Source organism: Chlorocebus sabaeus, chromosome 15 (genome assembly GCF_047675955.1).
Source record: "Chlorocebus sabaeus isolate Y175 chromosome 15, mChlSab1.0.hap1, whole genome shotgun sequence".
In the NCBI taxonomy this organism is placed as follows: Eukaryota; Metazoa; Chordata; class Mammalia; order Primates; family Cercopithecidae; genus Chlorocebus; species Chlorocebus sabaeus.
Genome location: NC_132918.1, coordinates 2,149,672 through 2,164,377, shown reverse-complemented (window position 1 = coordinate 2,164,377; position 14,706 = coordinate 2,149,672). Strand labels below are relative to the sequence as shown.

General features: G+C 43.9%; 1 long non-coding RNA gene across 1 annotated transcript; it reads left to right on the top strand.

Moving 5' to 3' along the window:
- The first annotated feature begins 459 nt into the window (after positions 1-459).
- LOC140713523 (uncharacterized) lies at positions 460-5,811 on the top strand. The gene is made up of 2 exons (XR_012095639.1): positions 460-3,417; positions 4,994-5,811. It is a non-coding gene; the product is annotated as an uncharacterized lncRNA (long non-coding RNA).
- Positions 5,812-14,706: the final 8,895 nt, after the last annotated feature.

Sequence of the window (14,706 nt, the reverse complement as noted above, 5' to 3'; positions counted from 1 at the left end):
TTAGAAGGCTGAATCTCTCCTTTATCAACAAGTAAAGATTTTTGCCTTTAAAAATTTTTCAAATTATCATTTTGGCTAAATAAATGACTTATAGTGGACCTGGGATTCTATTTTATAATATTAAATGTTTAAACTTTTGATATTTGACAAGCATCTTAAAGTCAAATTCTAAATTAAGCCCTTTAAAAAATCTAGTTAACTCTTTTAGATATTAGGTACCCTGTAGTCCAAAAGAAACATATTTGTCTTATTTGGTGTATTAAAACCATACAGGAAAAAATGTCAAATGTAAAATGGTGTTTGACTTTCTTCATGTTATATTCATGTAAATATGTTATTAGCATGTGTTCCGAAATTGTATAAGATTCCTATAATTCTGGTATGTCTCAGTATATGTTGTCAGTAAATATGATTATGTTAAATTATTTATTTTTTAATACATCAAAGAGGTTTAATTGGCTGATGGTTCTGCAGGCTGTATAGGTATCAGCTTCTGGAGAGGCCTCAAGAAGCTTACAATCATGGCAGAAAGTGAAGTGGGAGCAGGCACTTCACATGGCAAAAACAAAAGGAAGTGAGAGAGAGTGGAGGGGGAAGTGTCTCCCACTTTTAATCGACCAGATCTCACGAGAACTCACTCACTGTCATGACAATAGCACCAAGGAGATGGTGTTAAACCATTCATGAGAAATCTGCCCCCTTGACCCAGTCACCTCCCACCATGTCCCACCTCCAACACTGGAGATTACAATTCAACATGGGATTTGGGTGAGGACAAATATCCAAACTATATCATTCCACCCCTGGTCCCTCCCAAATCTCATGTCTTTTTCACATTTCAAAATAAAATTATTCCTTCTCAATAGTCCCCCCAAAGTCTTAACTCATTCTAGCAGTAACTCAAAAGTCCCAAGTCCAATGCAGAGTCTCATCTGAGCCTGTAAAATCTCATCCTTCCCACTATGAGCCTGTAAAATCAAAACAAGTTATTTACTTCCAAGATACAAGGTGGGGTAGAGGCATTGGGTAAACATTCCCACTGCCAAAGGGAGAAATCAGCCAATAGAAGGGGGCTCCATACCCCATGCAGGTTAATTGAGTCTTAAGGTGCCAAGATAATCTCCTTTGACTTCATGTCCCATATCCAGGGCACACTGGTGCAAGGGGTGGGCTCCCAAGGCTTTGGGCAGCTCCACCCTTATGGCTTTGCAGGGTTCAGCCCTGTTGCTGCTCTCATAGGTTGTTGAGTGCTTGCAACTTTTCCAGGTGCAGAGTGCAAGCTACCAATGGATCTACTACTTTGGGACCTGGAGGATGGTGGCCCCCATTCCCACAGATCCACTAGGCAGTGCCCCAGTGAGAACTCTGTGTGGGGCCTCCAACCCCACATTTGCCCTCTGCACTACCCTAGGTAGAGGTTCTCTGTGGGGGCCCCCTGCAGCAGGCTTCTGCCTGGGCACCCAAGCTTTCTCTTGCATTCTCTGAAATCTAGGTGGAGGGTGCCAAGTCTCATTCACCTTGCACTGTGCACCTGCAGGCTTAATACACATGGAAGCCACTAAGGCTTACAGTGGGCTTGTGCTCTCTGAAGCAGTGGCATGAATAGTATCTGAAGCCCTTTAAGCCAAGGCTGGAACTGGAGCTTCCCGGATGCAAGTAGTAGTGTCCCAATGCTGCACAGGGTAATGGGGCTCTGGGCTTGACCCACAAGAAGCCATTCTTCCCTCCTAGGCTTCCAGGCCTCTGAAGAGAGGGGCTGCCGCAAAGTTTTCTGATGTGCCTTCAAGGCCTTTGTCCCTTTGTCTTAGCTAGCGTCACTTGGCTCCCTTTTAGTTGTGCAAATTTCTCTAGCAAGTGGTTGCTTCATGGCCTGCTTGAATTATTCTCCCCCAAAAGGCTTTTTCTTTCTCTGCCACATGGCCAGGATACAAATTTTCCAAACTTTTACACTCTGCTTCCCTTTTAAATATAAATTCCAAGTTTAAGTCATACCTTTGCTCCTCTATCTGAGCATAGGCTGTTTGAAGCAGCCAGGCCATATCTTAAAGGCTTTGCTGCTTAGAAATTTCTCCTGCCAGATACCCTAGGTCTTCACTCTTTAGTTTAGACTTCCACAGATCCCTAGCCATGAACAGAATGCAGCCAAGCTCTTCACTAAGGTTACAAGATGTATGACCTCTGCTCCAGTTCCCAATAAGTTCCTCATTTTCAGCTGAGACCTCAGTAGCCTGGATTTCACTGTCCATATCACTATCAGCATTTTGGTCACAGCCCTTTAACCAGTCTCTAAGAAGTTCCAAACTTTCCCTCATCTTTCTGTCTTCTGAGCACTCCAAACTCTTCCAACCTCTGCCCATTACCCAGTCCCAAAGCTGTTTCCCCATCTTTGGTATCTTTATAACAATGCCCCACCCCTCAGTACCAATTTTCTGTTTTAGGCCACCCTTGCACTGCTGTAAAGAGATACCTGAAGCTGGGTGATTTATAAAGAAAAAAGGTTTAGTTGGCTCATAATTCTGTAGGCTTTACAGGAAGCATAAGTCCAGCATCAGCTTCTGAGGAGGAAACTTACAATCATGGCAGAAGGTGAAGTGGAAGAAGGCGCTTCACATGGCGAAAGCAGGATCGAGCAAGAGAGAGCTAGTCTGTCAAATTATTGTGTCCCACAGAGATGACCAGACTTTAACTGTGACTGTTTTGAGACTTGTCTTCCATAACTGTTATTTTACTTTAATGTTTTTCACAGGCAGTGTTATAATCAGCTCTAGCACTCTGACAGATGCTCTTGAATGCAGGTTTCTGGTAACTTTGGAGATTTTGACATTAGAATAGAGGGGAAAACTTTCAGGGTTCCCATAGAGAGCTAATGTGTTCATGAATATTGAGCAGAACATAAGTTAATTGCATAGACTGAACTGATGGAAGACTGAAATAATATTTTTAAGACTTGTTTAAAACATTGGTAATTCGTTTGTTTTTCAGAGTCTGGAAAATCTTTTTTCTTTCTGCAGTTTGGACTAGACGATCAATTCTTTCCAGGCTTCAGATCCCCAAGCTAATGTTTTCAAATTTTTCTTCCATTTTTAAAATCTGGGCTCAATGAATTACTACTATGTTATTCCTTGTAACATAGGCAAGAAAAACATGTCAGACAGCTAACCACCTTCCTCCTCTGTAACTAAAGGTGCTTTGAGTCCAACATCTGGATAAAATGTGCCCAACGTTAACCTTTGTTTTTCTTCTGTTTTCATAGAAATGGCTGTTACTGAAAATCTGCCTTCATCACATACAGAGGCCTAGCCCATCTGCAGTGCCACCTCCTGGATGGGACACAGCTAATTAAACCGATCTATTCTCAAGAACTAGACAGGGCTTATGACCACTATCATGAGTAGTCATAGCTCTTCCTGTAACTTGGTAAATATATATTTAGCCAACCTGTCATCATATCCATTACAGTTGGCTTAATTATTAAGACTAAATGCTGCATATTCATCCCAAATAATTCAGGAGATGTCTTGATAACCGTGTGTATTAGTCAGTTCTCACACTGCTATAAAAACATACCTGAGACTGGGTAATTTATAAAGAAAAGGGGTTTAATCAGCTCATGGTTCTGTGGGCTGTACAGGCTTCTGCTTTTGGGGAAGCCTCAGAAAACTTACAGTCATAGGAGAAGGCGAAGGGAAAGTAGGCACATCTTCACATGGGCCGCAGGGGAGAGGGAGAGAGAGAGAGGGAGGGAGAAGGAGAGAGAGAGAAGGGAGAAGTTCTACACACTTTCAAAGAACCAGATCTCACGAAAACTCACTGTCATGAGAACAGCAAGGGGAGAAGTCCACCCTCATGATCCAGCCCCTCCTCCAACATTGAGGATTACAATTCAACATGAGATTTGGGTTGGGACACAGAGCCAAACTATATCACTGTCCAAGACATGAACCAACAAATCAAAGCTATGTCTGATCCAACATTGTTGCTAGATCATCCTGATTCAGGTCAGGACTATTTTGGTGGCAGAAGCTACTTTATGACTTTGGTCCTTGTGCAAAAATAAGCAGACTTCCACGTTGTGGATTTTACTGTTGTTGCATCCTCTCTGAAAGAATGCAAGGCGGGCTTTCCCAGAAACTTTCTAGATCTTGCACCATAATGCTCCAACAAATATCATCATCATGAGTAAGTCCAGGTACTCATGAGTATTTCCAACCCCAAGTAGATTAGTTCCATTCTGGTGCTCAGTGGCTGTGTCTCCATTTGCAGTAAGTACTTAGCTAGAATGAATACAGTGCCCGAATCCCATAGAAATGGAATGGAACTTGGCAGCCAGGAGTTGTAACAGAGTACATCCATTTTTCTAAGAGATAAAATGAATAATTAAAAAAATTTTTTCTATTCTCTTTCCCCCTTTTCCCCACTTTCTACTTAGCTCTTTGGAAATGCAATTATAACCTTTTACCTCCCTTTCACCAGACACTCCCTACAGGGCAAGTGCATCTAACTTTGTCCTAAGAAGCTCTGCTGTGAAGCTCTCTCCAGCCAGGAGGTTGTCTTAAGAGACAACAGTTAATTTACATCCCAAACTATGCCCACTACAAAACTCTGTCCCACCTGGAGCATTTTGGCCACATTTACAATATAGTTCTGCCCACAAAGGCACCAGTGGTCACCAGCTCGGCTACCCACTAGATAAGGCACCAAAGCAAGTTATGTGGAACCCCAGCTGCTCACTTCCTCTCCTGTGTGCCATTCACGCAAAGCCCCCTTTTAAAAGCGTGCACTTTCTGCTCCAAAAGTGAAGCGGTACCCCTAAGGCAGGAAGTCTGCATATGTTCTCCTAAGTTAGCATTGGAATAAAAGTCATTTTCTTTATACCATACCTCACTCTTGTTAATTGGACTCTGCAAGCAGCTGCATTTTGGGTACACTTTGGTACATTCAGTAATAGCGTTTTGTTTCTTTTCTTTATTGACATGGTTTCACTGTCCTCCAGGCTAGAGTGCAGTGATGCAATCATGGCCCACGGTAGCCTCAATCTTCTGGATTCACGTGATCCTCCCACTTCAGCCTCCTGAGTAGCTGGAACTACAGGTATGCACCACCCACCTGGCTAACTTTTTAAATGTTTTTGAAGAAACAGGGTCTATGTTGCCCAGGCTGGTCTTGAACTCCTGAGCTCAAGCAATCCTCCCACCTCAGCCTCCCAAACTATTGGGATTACAGGCATGAGCCTGGCCCATAGAGTATTTTTCTAATATGTGAGTGGATGATGGAACAACAGGCTGTGTGTATGTACATAAATTTATATGTCTATTTATACTGGGTCATTAAAATTTCTTTGAAACCATCTTTAATTGCATAATATTTTATCCTATGAATATACCGTTGCTTAACTCATTTCTCTGCTGTTGAACATTTTGGTTACGTGCAGTCACTTTCATTCAGTACTCCATGATGTTCTTACTTTTCTGTAGTGTAGAAGCACTTGAAAAAACAATCAGGACCAACCTGTCTTTCCATAAGTAGCCTTTGGTGCCAAACGAGTGGATACATTTCAGATTATCATGTGCCAGGTTTGGTGCCATATCCCCTAACATTCTAAATCGCAATGCACGGGTCAACATTATGAGTTGGTATGCTCTTAGAACATCACCTTTCGGCCGGGCGCAGTGGCTCAAGCCTGTAATCCCAGCACTTTGGGAGGCCGAGACGGGCGGATGACGAGGTCAGGAGATCGAGACCATCCTGGCTAACACGGTGAAACCCCATCTCTACTAAAAAAAACACACACACAAAAAACTAGCCGGGCGAGGTGGCGGGCGCCTGTAGTCCCAGCTACTCGGGAGGCTGAGGCAGGAGAATGGAGTAAATCCGGGAGGCGGAGCTTGCAGTGAGCCGAGATCTGGCCACTGCACTCCAGCCTGGGCGACAGAGCGAGACTCCGTCTCAAAAAAAAAAAAAAAAAAAAAAAAGAACATCACCTTTCAAAACTGGGCTCTGCTCAACTTGATGCGTCAAAGATGACTGGAAATAGCAATGACTAAAGCATACTTTCTCTGCCCGGAGTAGGTGGGTGATAGGTGAGGGTATAGGAAAGGCAGCAGCAGCATGCCTTCCATCCTTGAGCCGCTTGTTTCTGTTACAACAATCAATTTTCTCTCACCTTAATTTGGGATCCTCTTTGGTTAGGTGGTTGTCGTTGTTATGTTCTTTAGATATGTTCAAACTCCAAGCATGTGAACATTATCTTAATGACACTTTGTAAACAATGCCACCATTAAAAAATTTAAAGATTTTCCTCCAGATTAGCCTAAAATGCAGATATGGTTTTATTCCTTATAATTTTACAGTGGCTTACTCCCCTGCTTCTGGAAGACTTCTTGGTTGCCCCACAACCAGATCAGGCACTCTTTCCCCTTTACACAGGAGTATTCAGTGTGTTTCCTATCTCTGTTCCTGTTTCTCTTCCACTACTGTCATGTTGGGAGTGGCTGGGACAGATAATTTGTCTTTAAAATTCACAGGTCTCCAAGAGAAGTTGAATCAAGATCTGGCATTAATCATGAGATCCTGGACATAATGTCAATGCAATCATTGGACAAGTCCTTTGGGGTACCTTGGGGAAGAGGATGAGTATATTTTTCCCAACAGCCAGGAAGGAAATGAATATTTATGATCCAGTGTGCAGATCATGGTAGACTGGATTCTTGTTTTCAATTCTTCACTCTCTCCCTGTGTTTGGATTTTGCAGCCACATACTTTGTTATATGACTTTGAAGTATCTCCTGTTAGAATAGATGGAGTCCATTTCTCTCCTGGCATTGGGTTTGGCTGTGTGAGTTTTGGGTGGATAGAACATATGCCATATCTGAGCAGATGTTTTGAGAGCCCTTGCATAGTTCAGCCATTGCTTTTTTTTTTTTTTTTTTTGAGACGGAGTCTTGCCCTGTCACCCAGGCTGGAGTGCAGTGTTGCAATCTCAGCTCACTGCAAGCTCCGCCTCCCAGGTTCACACCATTCTCCTGTCTCAGCCTCCCAAGTAGCTGGGACTACAGGCGCCTGCCACCCCGCCTGGCTAATTTTTTGTATTTTTAGTGGAGACGGGGTTTCATCATTTTAACCACGATGGTCTCGATCTCCTGACCTCATGATCCACCCTCCTCAGTCTCCCAAAGTACTGGGATTATGGGCCTGAGCCACTGCGCCCGGCCTGCCTTTGCTCTTTTATCTCCTCCATGAGACTGAGGTATAGGTTGCTCCTTCAGCCTGTGCCCTCAAGAATGAAGACACATGGAGCAGACATGTAACATGAGTGAGAAATGGACACTTACTATTGTAAGCCACTGAGATTTGGGTGTAATTCCTTACTGTAGAATTTAAATAACATTGTGAAGGATGGCTACTATATTGTATAAATAAATACATAAACCAAAACAACAACAACAGCAAAAACAAATTTCAGGATAATGTCTTGAGCTTTTAAAAATGTGACGATGATATGTCTTGCTATGAATTTCTTTAGGTTTATCCTGTTAAGAGTTTGCTCAGCCTTTTTAACCTGTAGGTTTTAATCTTTTGCCAGATTTGGGTTATTTTCAGTCATTATTTCTTTAGGTGTTTTTTCAACCCTACCCTGCTTCTGAGGGGTTCCAATGACACAGTGTTAGAACCTTTTTTTTTGTAGTCCCACAAGTCTCTGAGGCACCGATCATTTATTTTTTCAGCCTATTTTCTCTGTGTTTTTCAGGTTGTGCAATTTATTGTTCTGTCTTCCAGTTCACTGATTCTTTCCTTTGGAACCCTCCATTCTGCTATTGAACCCATCAATTGAGGGTTTTTTTTTTTTTTTTTTTTTTGTCTGGTATTGTATATTTTAGTTCTAAAATTCCCACTTGGCTCTCTATATCTTCCATTTCTTTGATGAGAATTGTTTGTTTCAAGCATGTTTGTAATTGCTCATTGAAGTGTCGGTAGGATAGCTATTTTTAAAATCTTTGCCAGATGTTTTTAACATCTCTGTCATCTTGGTGTTGGCATCTACTGATTGTCTGTTTCCACTCAAGTAGAGATTTTCCTGGTTCTCGGTATGTCTAGTGACTTTCACCTGCAACATGAACCTTTTGGATATTTTGAGACTCTGGATATTCTGTTTTAGCTGGCCCTTTTTGATACACTTTGGTAGGGGAAGGGCACCTAGTTGGGGGCACACCATTACTGCCAGGTGTAGGCAGAAGTCTAGGTTCTCCACTTGGCCCTCATTAACATCCAGAGTCGGGGAGGGTCTCCTTATTACTGTTGGGTGGAGATGTAGAGTTAGGGTTCCCCAGCAGGCCTCCACTGATACCCAGTAGGCCTCCACTGATGCCCAGTAGGCCTTCACTGATTACATATATGTATACACACACACACACACACACACACACACACACACACACCTCTTTTCTTAATCCCAAATACGATAGTACAGGATAACATTAAGGTTGTTTGACCTAAGGGCAGGATTTAGTAAGTATGTGAAAGAAATCTCAGAAGCATCCCCACAACTGGGGTTAGTTAGCATCCAGGATGAAGTTGTTTTACCCTTCACAAGGGTAGAAGTCCAGACTTTCCATATGGTCTCCACTGATGTGGGGACATGGTATGGTGGGAAGGTCTCACTGCCACCCACCAGGGATGCTCCCTACTTGGCCTTCTCTGACATCACCCTGGACAGAATGTGCTTCCTTTACCGCTTGGCAGATGTTAGAGGTCTAGGCTCCCCACTCTGCATTTGCTGGCATGAGTGGGGGTGGGCCTGCGGTATTTTTTGTGGTGTTTGGCTGGAGTAGACAGTTGTCTGAAAGCTTTCTGTCTTGCTAGGCTGCCTCTTTCCTGGTTTCTTGGCTAGAGAGAGGAGTCTTTTTTTGGAGATTTTTTTTTTTTTTTTTTTTTTTTTGGTCTGAATTCAGCATTTCCAGGTAGCTGGCTTCTTCAGCTCCAAGTCTGGGATCTATGAAGCGAAGAGAAAACCCAAGGAACTCACTACTGTGGCATTCCTTAGGTCCCAAGGTCTCTAGCTGGTCTGCCTTTGCTTCATCTTTTAGAGTGTTATATTTGTTTTCTATATAATGTCCAGTGTGTCTAGTTGCATTCTGTGGGAGGAACAGGGAGAAGTATGTCTATCTTCCCAGAAGCAGAAGTCTCCAATACAATGTGATTTTATTTATGTAAATTTGAAAAGTTATATGTATTGTCACAGGTATACATACTTTTAATAAATGTATGCATATATAACCTGGAAGAATATATAGTTAATTCACCATAGTGTTTATAACTGATCTTCCCAGATCACTACCACCCAGTCTCTGTTTCTTCAGACTTCTTTAGTTTTTCTTATGGCCTCTAGTATTGCCTGCCCTCATGTTGTATGTTTATTTGTTTATTGTCTTTTTCCTCATACTAGAATGAAAACTCCAAGAGGCAGGAACATTATCCATCCTGCTCACTGTTGCATCCTTAACACCTAGAATATGTAGTAAGCGCTCAATAAGCGTGTACTGAGTGAATAAATTAATGAAAAAGTGAATAAGAAACGGGATAAAATGTGTCAGTACTTTCTCTGTAATTAAAAACAAAACAGTTTGAAAAGACTGAGAATATCACCTCTTTCTCCAACGAGAAGGCACATGGAAATGCGAGGGAGTATGAGAAACACAGTAATGGGCAGAATATGGACTCTTATTTTATAAGCCTATTAATCACAAAGATTGCTATTTTAAAGAACCAGTTACTTGTAACACAACTCACAACTGATGAAGACACACCAGTGGGAATGAGTAGAGCTGGAAAGAAGCTCTCTATTGTTTTCATTCCTACTTTATTATTATTGTTTTTATAATTTTTTTTGAAAACTTTTATCTTAGGTTTAGAGGTACGGCTTTGTTATATAGATAAACTCATGTCACAGGGGTTTGTTGTAGAGATTATTTTATCACCCAGGTACTAAGCCTAGTACTCGATAGTTATTTTTTCCGATCCTCTCCAGATGCTGGCAAGGTTGTGGAGCAAAGGGAACACTTATACACTGTTGACAGGAGTGGAAATGAGTTCTACCATTGTGTTAGGCAGTGTGGTGATTCCTCAAAGAGCTAAAAACAGAACTACTGTTTGACCCAGCAATCCCATTACCGGGTATATACCCAAAGGAATATAAATCATTCTACCATAAAGACATATGCACACGAATGTTTACTGAAGCACTATTCGCAATACCAAAGACATGGAATCAACCTAAATGCTCATCAATGACAGATTGGATAAAGAAAATGTGGTACAGATACACCATGGAATACTAGGCAGCTGTAAAAAAGAATGAGATCATGTCTTTTGCAGGAAAATGGATGGAACTGGAGGCCATTTTCCTTAGCAAACAACTACAGGAACAGAAAACCAAATATCACGCGTTCTTACATGCAAGTGGCAGCTACATAATGAGAACTCATGAACACAAAAAGGGGAACAACAGATCCTGGGGCATTCCTTCTTTTCTAGATAAGTTTTTCTTTTGGGATTTGAGCCTCTTTGATTTGAAATTTAGCATAGGCCCAGAAGAAGATTCTGTCCTCTGAGTTTAATTTTTCCTAATCTCCTGGGGAGGCAGCATTGGCTACTAGTTAAGAGTGCAGCCCCTGGGGCCAGTGCTGTGGAGCGAATGTGTCTCCCAAAATTTATGTGTTGGAAACTTAATCCCCAGCGCAACAGTGGTGCGTAGTGAGGCCTTTGGGGAGGTGTTTAGATCCTAAGGGCTCCGCCCTCATAAATGGATTAATGCCACTATAAAAAGGGCTTGTGGGAATGGATTTTCTCTCTCTTGCCCTTCTGCCTTCGACCATGTGAGGACACAATAAGAAGTTCCACACCAGATGCTGGCATCTTGATCTTGGACTCCCCAGGCTTCTGAACTGTGAGAAATAAATTTCTGTTATTTATTTATTACTCAGTCTCTGATATTCTGTCATAGCAGCACAAAACAGACTAAGAAAGCCAGTCTGCCAGTGCTCCAGTTCTGGCTTGACTGTTTACTCACTAGGCAAGGGACCTAATCTGTAAGCCTCATTTTTCCCATCTATAAAATGGGAATAATAATAGCATCTACCTCTAAGGGTGGCTGTAGATTGAATTACTACTTATAAAGTACTTGGAATGGTGTCTGAAACACAGTAAGAGCTCGGTTAAAATTGGCTATTGCCAGCCTGTTAATAGCTTGTAAGATTGAAATTATTAATTATTAACTATTAACATGCAAGAGTGCCAGGTAAAATGCAAGTTGAACAAAACTAAAGCCAGGCACTTTTGTGGTTGGCCACAATAGGCAAGATGCTGATGACTGTGGTCACCAACTGCCCAGAACGAACCCCTGCCAATGCCAGGAAGACCTTATAGAGAAGAGCCTAAGCCAAAAGAGGTGCCCACATTCTGCCTGGATGTTGGCAAAGGGATGACTCATTAACAAAGACAAGTAAAGACCGCAGGGAGGGGCTTCACCAATCTGGCTGTCCTTTCCAGCCCTTGTTCTTTTCTCACACGCTGTCCTGCCTTGAGAGCAAGATTTCCTTCCTTTCCCTCTCTGACCTCGGAGGCACCCCACTCTAAGTGGCCTATTTCATCTCTCCGTGCCCTCACCCTGCAGGGATCCTTGAGGAGCTGTGTCAGGCTGAACTCTGGTGTTTGCAAAGCTAATGGTCACTTGGAGCAGCCAGGGCTTCTCTGGGGCAGGCCCGAAGGAAAGCTCAGCAGGGGGCCCCTGCTTTAACCTTGACTCTCAGTCTGTTGGAGAAGACTCAGGATTTCCTGAACCTGAAGCCAGAATTGCCATCAAGTGCTCTATTAGTCCTATTTGTCCTCTATTAGTCTATTAGTGACCACCTTACTCCATTACCCTGGGATAATCCACGCTTGTTTTGCTCTACCCTAGGTCTGTGAGGTGAACAGCTGCCCAGCAATCCTACTGCCAGTATTCAATGAGAATACACATGCTCACTTTGTTCCTACCTATGTCAACCGTAGCAAGCTTTGCAGTCTTAACCATTGGGTCTAACTTTCTTGGCCTTTTCCTTTGACCTCAACTCTGCTTAGTCTCGAACTTGCCCTTCATTCCTGACCTTTGATTATATTCTCTCAGAGTTAACCCTAATTCTGGCCTCCAGGCCTCCCTAACTATTACTCACAACCAACCCTTGGACAAAGCCTGATCCTAGCTCTCCCAAGGAATCATCCTGTTTGGTCCAGACCTGATCCCTGGATCCTGCCCCATCACAGACTCTTGAGGCTGGTTGGGGAGGGAATGGAGCTGGTTCTTGGGGCCTGGTTATATACTTGAGGCTGATACTGTCATATATAATGAACCGAAGCCCACATGGCACTGTCCACCCCAGCCATGGCTGAATCAGAGGTGAGGCCAAGAGTTTGTGAGTGGAGCACCAGATGAGTCTGCTAGAAACTTTCAGACCCCTGTAGGTGGGGAGTTAGACTTGAGCTTCTTATATAAATCCAGGAGGCACCGAAGACTGTCTATCCATTAAACCAGAAGTGAAAAAACCAAAAACCAAAACCCCAAACCCTCTGTTATCCGGTCTGGGAAAGCAGAAGCTGCACTTTGCCCAGGTCAGTGGAAAGAAGAAGAGTTGCCTGTGAGCAGTTCGAGGCTGGGCCCGTACTGTGTGAGTGTGTGAAGTCATGCAGGAACTCCAGGCAAGGAATGGAATGTAAACACTGCCCTGAAGCCCACAGGATCCCAGCAAAAGCCGATGGGAAGCTAAAAGATGCCTGCATATCCCAGGGTGCTGAAACTCCCAAGGAGAGTCACCCAGCTGAAGACCAGCTAGTGGGAAAGATTCCAAGCCATGAGAGGAAACGAATTCGTGAGAGGGAGCAGCCACAGACACACAAACGGGATTGCACCCCCAAGAAGGAGAGATGATAAAACAATCTGAAAGAAACCTTAACACAGGTGCACAGAAGAAAGTGCAGGTGTCATGAGAGCCAAGAGGAGGAGCACCTAACTGATCACCGAGAGAGTGACACCTGGTCTTAGGCTTAGAGGAGGAGTAGAAGAGAGCCAGTGAAGTCAGGGAAGGCTTCCAAGGCAAAAGGACCAGCAAAAGGCAAGAAATAGTCCAGTTTGTGTGAACATGAGTCCATAGCAAGTGACAGCTGCTGACAAAGAAAGTGTGAGGCAAGTGCAGGAGATGAGGCTAGAGGCAGGTAGGGGCCAGAAGTTGAAAGCCATGTACATCTTGCTAATTTCTTTCTTTCCTTCCTTCCTTCCTTCCTTCCTTCCTTCCTTCCTTCCTTCCTTCCTTCCTTCCTTCCTTCCTTCCTTCCTCCCTTTCCTCCCTTCCCTCCCCTCCCTTCCCCTCCCCTCCCCTCCCCTCCCCTCCCCTTCCCTTTCCTTTCTTTTTTGGTAAGACATGGAGTCTTGCTATGTTGCCCAGGCTGGCCTTGAACTCCTGAGCTCAAGTGATCCTCCTGCCTCAGCCTTGATCTTTCTGCCCCAGCCACCTTTGTAGCTGGGATCACAGGTGCACACCCCTGTGTCTGGCTTAATTTCTTAGACCTCATCCTAAACTGTAACAAGAAACAACTCCAAAAGAGTCTTCGATGTTTTTCAGCTGAAAGCCATTTATCTCCTTCCTTGAAAGTTTAGGGCCAGTTTTGCAACCAGACTCTTGCAACAGCAGCTTTTGCCAGTATGGACTCTGAAAAATGAAATGTATGTGGGGTGTTCCATTGCTTAAGGTGAATGCAATGCACAAAGTAATTTGGGTCTCTCAGAGGAAAGGAAAAGAAGCTGCTGTCTGAAGTCAAGTTTGTTTATTAGAGCTGTGTGCACCCTGCTGCTCACTCTTTGGGCCCAGGAGAATGACGTTACAGCCAGCTGGCCTTTGCCACCAAGCCCGACAGTCTAAACAGCTTCACAGGCAAGGACTTGGACCAGCCCCCAGGCCCCTTGGCCCACTGCTCAGTTCTTACTTAGCAGATCCACACATGGATCCCAGGCACAAGTTGGGAAGTCTGTTCCACGTCTAGCTGAAGGTGTGAATGACTGCAGTCAAGCCAACTAAGTGATTGGAGATTGATCTTAAGGGAGGGAGAGTATTATCTCTTCCTTTCAAGGATGTGTCGGCTCCCCCTTTCTCCCTCTGCCCAGTTTTGGATTGTGGAATGATGGCTAAGTAGCAGGTGCCAAACCCAGCCTCACTTCCGCCCGCTGACTTTCCAAGCATTTCTTAGGAGGTTCATGACTGGACCCACCCCCGGACGCTAGCACAGGGAGGGTGATCTTGGGCGAATCCCTGAAACGGGACTTTTGCCTGTGGTGTGTAATATGTGAAAAAACCAGAGATGGCGGGATATGGAGAATGCTTTGAAGCCCAGGCAGTCCGTCAGTTCTCCCAGAATGCCTGGCAGGGATGCAGCTGGCTGCCTTCCTGGTGCCCGTGGCAGACATAACTATCAACACATGTCTCAGTGATCTATTGCCACAATCAATGCATAACAAGCCACCCAGAATTCAGTGGCTTATAACAAGTGTCTGTTTAGCCCAAGAGAGTCTTTGGGTCAGTGATTCAGGCTGGATGACTGGTCTTGGCTAGGCTTCCTCGTGTGACCTGCAGGGTGGCACGGGCTGTCAGTTGAGGGTCACCTGTCTGTGGCTTAGCTGGGGAG